Source organism: Coffea eugenioides, unplaced genomic scaffold (genome assembly GCF_003713205.1).
Source record: "Coffea eugenioides isolate CCC68of unplaced genomic scaffold, Ceug_1.0 ScVebR1_119;HRSCAF=520, whole genome shotgun sequence".
NCBI classification, from domain to species: Eukaryota; Viridiplantae; Streptophyta; class Magnoliopsida; order Gentianales; family Rubiaceae; genus Coffea; species Coffea eugenioides.
Window position 1 is genome coordinate 41,671 of NW_020861584.1, and position 8,334 is coordinate 50,004.

The following is an 8,334-nucleotide window of genomic DNA, read 5'->3' on the forward strand; positions in this document are numbered from 1 at the left end:
CCTTTTCAACTCCCTCGAATTTTACCTCTTCAGTCACAATTCTCTCCTCCAGCTCTTTCTTCATACTATAACGCTCATGCTCACTCTTCATGTATGCTAGATCAATACAAAGTTGCCTAGAGTTAAGCGACACAAGCCTGGTACGACGGCCATTAAATGTGAAGGAATACTTATTAGTATATCCATCATATTTGACTTCTCGATTAAACATCCACCATTGTCCCAACAGCACATGCGTCACTTGAATGGGAACCACATCACACAACACCTCATCCACGTATTGACCAATACGAAAAGGAACAAGTGTCTGCTTAGTAATCCAAATATCACCACTATCACTTTGCAACTTGTAAGGTCGAAGATGATCAATGGTTGGAAGATTCAATTTCTCAACCAAGACAGTACATGCGAGATTAACTTCACAACCCTTATCAATGGCTAAGCTGCAAACTTTATCCTTGATATGGCAACGTGTATAAAACCAATCATTTTTTTGAGCTTTGATGATTTCCAATTGCTCAGTTATCTCACGCAATGCCACAGTATTTACTCCTTTAGGCACAAGATGGTGAAGCTCCAGTTGAGCATTCGTTTGTCTCATACTTTTATTACCTGCAAAACTCAACAAAAATTAGTAGAACAGTCCTCACTTGCTCCCTTACGCGTTTCACTCACTCTCGTGTTTTGCTCAAGTGTTTAAAAACACTCTAATGATCTCACCATTCACTTTCAAATCCCTTGATCGCCCCCTTGAAGAAATCAGAAATTTCCCTCAAGTAGTTCAACCAAAGTCAACCAAGTTTGTCCCCAAAAGTGGTGTATGAGAATCTGGAAATTTGAAGACTAAATGATGACTCAAAACAGCAATTATACAAGCAAGAATTTTTTTCTGATTTAGTCCGCAAAAGGGTGACTTAAATGTTGGGGAAGTTTGACTTCGACAAGGACTCTAAGACTAGATCAGGACGGACTCCTTTTGGACACTTTTAGCAATCTGGAAAAATGACTCAAGATACCAATTTGTGGTGTGGACAGAACGCAAGGTTCGATTGACACAAGAACAAGATGGCGGAAATTTAGAATCCTAGAAGGACTTTACCCACTTTTTGCATGCGGCCGAATTTTCTTTGAAAGTTGGGATCAATGTTTCTTGGGTGATTTTGGGTTATGGGTGTTTTGGTGTTGGCGGCTGGTTTCCCCAATTCAAGCAAGGGAAGTCTGAAGTGGACAGCTTTGGTGGTGGCTAGGGTTTGCCCTAGCAAATCCAAGGCGGTTTGGGTTTCCTTTGTCAAGAAGGTTGCCTATTTCAAGAAGGTTTCTTATTTCTTGTGATCCAACTCTGGTTCCTCTTTCTTTCTTTCTCTTTTTTTTTTTGTTCAACCAGAATGCTTTTCTTTCTTTTGAATTTCAAATCCCACCTTCAAAACACAAGATTTTTGTGTGGTGTTTGTACAAAGGTCAGCCGCAACTCAAGATCAAGAATGGAGGTTTGTTTAGTTTCAAGATTTCAAGTATCAATCCCCCTTATCAAGATATGTATCAAGAGTTCCAAGAAGCAAGGTAAGGTTATCAAGAATTCAAGAACTATTGTAATCAGCCTTTTTATGCAAAACAAAACAATATTCCCAGCCCTCTTGTTCAAAACACTTCGGTATTAAGAAACAACTAGCGACCAGAATTTTGTTTTCGCCTCTTGCATGTGTTTCTTTTCTTTTCTTTTCTTTTTCTTTTGGTGGTTGCTTTACACAACCAGAACGACTCAACAAAACAATGAAAAGACTAAGATCTAGTCAAAACAGTAGCAAGAGATGACAAGACAGATTGCATGCAAGAAACAAGATACAAGAACACAACGACGGCACAAAACCCTAGCGGCTGTGTAGACACCAAATTTTTGGTGTTTTATTATTTATTTGTTCTATTTTTATTTGTCACAATTAGTTTTATTTACTTTTAGTTTTAGTTATTTTAGCCATTTTAGTGTAGAATTTCTCAAAGGAAAAAGAAAAGTGTTCAAAAAATATGTTTTAGTTGTTTTGGATTTAGTTTCATTATTTAAAAAATGAAAAGAAAAATGAAAAATTGAAAAAAATTGAAAAAAAGAAAAACGAGAAAAACGATGAAAATGAAAAAAAGGGAAAATTGGATTTGCATTTTGTTGTTTCTTATGTTAATTAAATTGTTTTGTTTTAACTTTTATTATTTTCAATTTTGTTATTTAAGTTTTAAATAAAAAAAAATGAGGATACGCGACTTGCAAGCTGCGTTTTACGCAGCTTGCAAGGAAGGGCTTTGGGCAGCCCTTAGCTGCAAATATAGGAGAAATGGCTGGGGTTTTAGGGTTGGAGGTTCCCATATAAATAAAAAAAAGCTACAGCCGCAAGGGGAGAGTTCCAGCAGTTACGGGCATCAGAAAACAGAAACGAGAGAGAGAGAGTGAACGGCTGGAAAAAACAGAGAGCAATAGACAGAGACAAAGGAGCTAGGCTAGTGAGGGCTGGACAGAAATCAGAGGGTTTTTGGTTGACGGCTGCAATCTGAGAGGAAGGAAGAGAGTAGGAGAGCCGTGGGATGAAGGGTTTAGTGGAAGGGTTGCATTTTGAGAGTAGCCGCAAGGAGAGCTGGGGGGTGAGAAACAACAGGGATAGAGCAAGTTTGACGGCTAGAAAAACGAAAAAGAAAGAGAGGTAGGCGGATAGAGAGCTGGGTTTGGGTTGAGAGTAAGAAAAGAAGGATGGAGAGAAAGAAGGAGTTTTTCTGGTTTTGGGAAGAAAGGCTTCGGGCAAGGGTGAAGCAAAGAGAGAAACAAGAGAAGCCGTGAGCTGGGAAAAGAAAAGCTGCAGAATTTTAGAAAAAGGCTGGCTTTCAGCCGACTTTGAACGTGAACACCTCTTCCATCTGAGATGCTTTTAAGAAAATTTCAGGATCTGCTCAAGCTACAAAGTGAAAGGAACGATTTTTATTCAAAAATCTTGAAGAAAAAACAACTGCAAGATCACCGAATCTGTCCGTGAAAGAGCTGCCCTGACCCTGCCGCACCAGTTTCGACTTCGAACGAGAGCGCAGCAGAAACTCTTGCTTCGGTCCCAGCAATTCAGGTGATCGTTTTTGCTTCTCCCTTTCTTGTTTTAACGCTGTATTCATGAGAACCCAAGTCCAAAAGGCACGAATCTTGTGATATTTCATTTGGCTCTTTGACTTTTATCATGGTTGCTGTCTTAATGTCTCGTTGTTTGTTGTTTTGTGGGGTTGGCGAGATTCTGATTGTTAAGTTTTAGCAATAAGAGGCGTAAGTCTCAAATTCTGCTGGTTTGGGGGCTTGACAGACTTGTTGTAGGCTGAATGATCGATGATTTATTAGTGGAGGTGTTTACTGATAAATGAAATCCAGAAATTTGTGAATGTTGCAATACGTACCTTCAGATTTTCTTCTTGTGCATGATCTGGATTGTATGATCCTGGAAAATGCATTGCAGTTTGCTGAACCAGAAACTCACGGCCTTGTCTTATTGCTTTCTTCCATTTTTGGTTCCAAGTTTTGCTGATTTTATTAGACAATAATTCCAGCATGTTCCTTCTTGCATGAATGTGTTTGATTTGAATAAAGAATTGGCATGAACATGGTTACAAGGAAAGAAATTTGCTGAAGTTATAAAATGTTGCAGCAGTTTATTCATTTGAATTCATTGCAGAAAATTCTGTTTCTACGTAGCTTGCATGAAATAATTCTGAAAATTGCACTGTGCCCCCCTAAGTCTCTCTTTGTTCCACTAGGACCCAATCAATTAAATAATTTCATCAATTTGGTCCTTGGTAATTTTAATTTGTGCAACTTCATTGTTTTGTTTTGCTTCAATTAACTACCATGCTTTGTCAATTGCATTTAAATCATGACTTTAAAGGCTTTATGACCAAGTGAGCTTGTGTTTGCCTATTTTCTTTAATTTTCCCAAATAAATTGGTACCTTGACCATTTCTTTTATTTTGGAGGATAAATAAGTGATTTCACTTCATTGGGGCCCAATTGCAAGGGAGGTAACCTCTATCTCCTTGATTTTCATTTCTCCTATGTGATCCAACGTGCTAAATGTGAATTGCATGTCTACGTTGCTTTCCTTGCCTTCCCTCAATTCTTTGCATTTATTTTATTTACTTTTGCCTTTTATTTAAGTATTTCATTATGGGGTATGTGTACACCTCTTGGCTTGTAATAGATAGGGCTTGGAGGAGCATTCGATGAAGACCTGTTGAAGACATGTGCCTAGCTAGCAAATGTAATAGTTAGGGCTTCAATTGCTTTATGTGTCTTGCATGCTTAGTTGCTATGTGTTAATTTGCTTTATTAGGTTCTTGCATCTAGTCGAGCATGCTAATTGTTATGTGCTATGTGTTTATGGGTGTTTGGCATGTCTAATCGCTTTCCATAGCCATGAATGAATGTGATGGATGAATGTACGTCACCACACTAGTCCAATGCTAGTTGTGGCTCATTATTTCATTAGGAATTCATAGAAAGGGCTAGTCCAACGCTAGACCCAATAGGCCATCCCCTTTTGTTAGTGCATATTTGCATGTTCACTACATGTCATGCATTTTTCTTAGTTTTATCATTGGCATGCTCCTCGAATCCCTTTTTCCCCTCATTTTTAGGTTTTGCATCTCATACTAGTTATAGGGCTCATTTGCTTGAGAGTCCCCTTTCGATAAGGGAAACGAGCGAGTGTGGCTACTCGATAGCCTTAGCACGCTAGTTTTGCCTTCTAATCAAAGGGAAGATTAAGTCACAAAGTTAGGACTCCCCGTTCCCGTCTTGATGCATTCCTGTAGGATTCATGCATTCTATTCATTCACTATCACATACACTTACTTTATATTCTAACCCTTTTTCCACATTCTCACTTCACACTACTTTCACACTACTTTCTACATTCTTTCTTCACACATGCACCTTATGGCATTTTTCACCTTATTATTCTTTACTTACTTTACCTTGTAAAGACATTTGCACACCTCCACTTATATCTTATTACTTTTATCATTTTTCTCACTTCACACAAACTCACACTTTCACATGGCATGCATTCCACTCATTTTACGTCATTTAGGATTACGTGTGACCTCTCCAAAGGATCATTATTGGGCTTCACAATTAATGTGATTGGCACCGCTCAACCTTTGAAGAGAAATTTCCCCCATGTCCCCCTAGGTCTAGGTTTTTGCATTCATATAGACATATCCAACACGCGATACATACCTTGGGTAGAAAAATTAGGAAAAATTGGTTTAAGTCACGCAACTAGCCTTGGCTAGGTCGAAGGGGTGCCTTGGATTTTTATCCTTGCCTTCCCCTTCGTCAAATGTGACCCCCGATCCTTCTTTTTGGTTACGTAGACCCAAAAGTTCTTTAAAAGGGTTTATTTACTTTTTTTATTCAAAAACAAAAAACCATTTTTTGGGTGACTTGGTACACCCTAACCCTATACCAAGTGGCGACTCCATTTTTGATACAAAAAACCCTTTTTGAACTTTATATGGCCAAACCGTCGCATTATCAAGTCCCATGGCCTTTTACTTTTCATTTACACACGTTCACATTCCATTACACCACTCACATCTCACACCACACACACACCACAACACTCATTCGAAAAGTGGGGCGCGACAGGCTGGATTTTTTTTTTTTTACTCTAAACCAACACAAAACTTCAAGAACAATATAACAAGACACCAAAATAAGAAAGAAACACAAGTTATAATTTTTTTTTGGGATGAACAGTGCCGCTACAGTAGCGATGAACAGTATTGCTACAGTGCGGGCGGTGAACAGTAGCGATGAACAGTACGATGCTACAGTACTTTTTTTTTTTTTAATTGACACACAAACTGATTTGAAACAAGAGTATGTGACTCGAAACACAAAAGAAAAGAAGGATATAACCTGGTGGTTGTCGACTAGCTCTGATTACCAACTGATGTGATACTCACTTGACGCGATCTAGACAACGAATCACCAACGGTTTAGCAGCGGAAATTTGACCCAAATCTAATCCCCGAGATAACGAACACTATTGATATTATCTCAACCCGTTACCTAATGAATTAGCGAACCAAACTATAGGTAGAGGAACGCCACAACCAAGGAGTTACTTGATTGATAAATTCACTTGAATAACTTGAGAAAGATTCTCAAATATTCAAAGAGGCTCTCTTAGAAAGAGAAAAGTGAAAATTCACAATTTTATTGATCTTCAAAACTGCCTATGAAGGTCTCTTGCCTTGGCTATATATAGCCATACAACTTGAAAACCTAAAGTGACTTGAAAACCCTAACTCGGCTAGGCTAGGCCTTTGGCCCGATTCCACTACTCAAATCCACTATCTAATGGTCAGCTTATAATCGATCCAATGAAGGCTTTAAGCTGGCCCAACATAACCCAATAAAAGCTAATTAACCAACTTAAGTTATAGTGAGCCTAGACTCTATAAATCGGATCCAACTCAACATGAGGTCTTGGACCGAATTTATTCCTAGCAAATAAAATAGAAATCTAGAAAATAAACTACTAACTATTACTAAAAGATTCAATCTCTTGCAGCCCAAAACATGGCCCATAAGCGGCCCATATTTCGTATCAGCCAGTCTAGTTCTTTTGTTTCTTTTGTAGTAGTTCTCGCCTAGTGTTTGGCACGGGCTGGACGTATGAAGGATGGAGAACCTTTGTATATTCGATCTTTATACTTCCTTTTGGAGATGGCAATGTATATAAGTTCCACTTTAAGTTTTGGATCGTTGCCCTATTTATTCTCGTGATTTATTCCAATTTTAAGTGAGGACTGTGGTGAACGACTGAGTCCCGGCGAGAGCTGGGCAGGCGACCCACCGAACCCTTTGGTTTGCCTTAGGGGGAGGTGGGGCCGTCACAAAATAGAGTTTTTCTGTGACGCCCCCGCTTCTCCCAAGGGCGAACCCTAGGGTATCGGCGGGACGCCTGCCTAACTCGCGCCAGGACTCAAAATTTCAAAATAATAAAACTAGATAAACCCACAAGCGTATTATTCAGGACTATATCTAACACCAAAAGAGTTCTATTTACATCTTCAAAAGTATCGAGTCAAACCACTCTAATACATTATAATAACAACCAGCAGAAGGTAGACCCTAAAGAGGATCCTTATACAAACCACCAAAACAAAAACAAACATCCTAACTGTCCGACTATTACAATCAAACCTAACTATACTAGTGAAGGTGCCAAGAAGTTCCCCGCGTCGTCCCCTGCTAAGGAAAACAAAGGAAACGGGTAAGCTAGAAGCTTAGTAAGTAAACAGGGGTAAAAGCGTAAAATTTCACATTTAAAGAAACAGCTATTCCACAAAATGTCAAGTCCAGCACAAAAGTAACAATACAAAGGAAGGATACAGGTTGGCTCCAAAGCCAAGTCATTTGCCATGCATGATCACCTGTCGACCATAAATAAGGTCCGTAGAACTCCACTTGTACACCCACCGAACACCTTATCACCCTCACTGACCAGTCACCTCACAAACTTGCCCGAGCGAACGAAATCACAAACTTGAGCTTGAGTCACAAGCTCGAGTCACAAACTTGGTTCACAACTGGAACCTACGAACTTGGTGACCTCAGACTAGGTTGGACTGGCTCCGACCAAGCCCCGGCCGGCTCGAATAGTCCATCCAGGTCTTGAGATCGGGCCCACAACTTCAACATATTTCACGAATTCACGAAAGTCACCCCGAGCTCCAAGCTCAAGGGGTTCAGCACCAAAATAATTCATATATACACATCTCATGGAGAAACATAGATACAAACTAGGGTTTAGGTCGAGTGTGATAAAGTACACCCTCGCCTAAGTCCCCCTTTTCACATCAAAACACATAAGCATTTTATACACATATACGGCCTGAATACTTACTCAAAATACAAAAGTAGTACAAGAGCAAAATCACTTCGCACGTGTTCGCTAGTAGTGGGCCCCACCGGCTCCGTCTAGCTCACCACTGTCTGAAATAGAAGATTGTATCACATTGTAGACACCAAATTTTTAAATAATTTGTATGTTGCATCTAATTCATGATTTTGTTTTAGATTATCTGCATTTTAGTTGTTACCTTTTTATTTGTCTTTTATTTGCTAATTATTTGTCATATTAATTTTGTTCACGTTTTAGTCTTAGTTTTAGTTTTAAGTTTTAACGTAAAATTTGTGAAAAAGGAAAAAATGAAAGAAAAGAGGAAATTGATGAAAAATGGAAAATTGTGCTTTTGTGGATTCTAGTTTATTTAGATTTAGTTTCTATCCAATGTTAATTAATT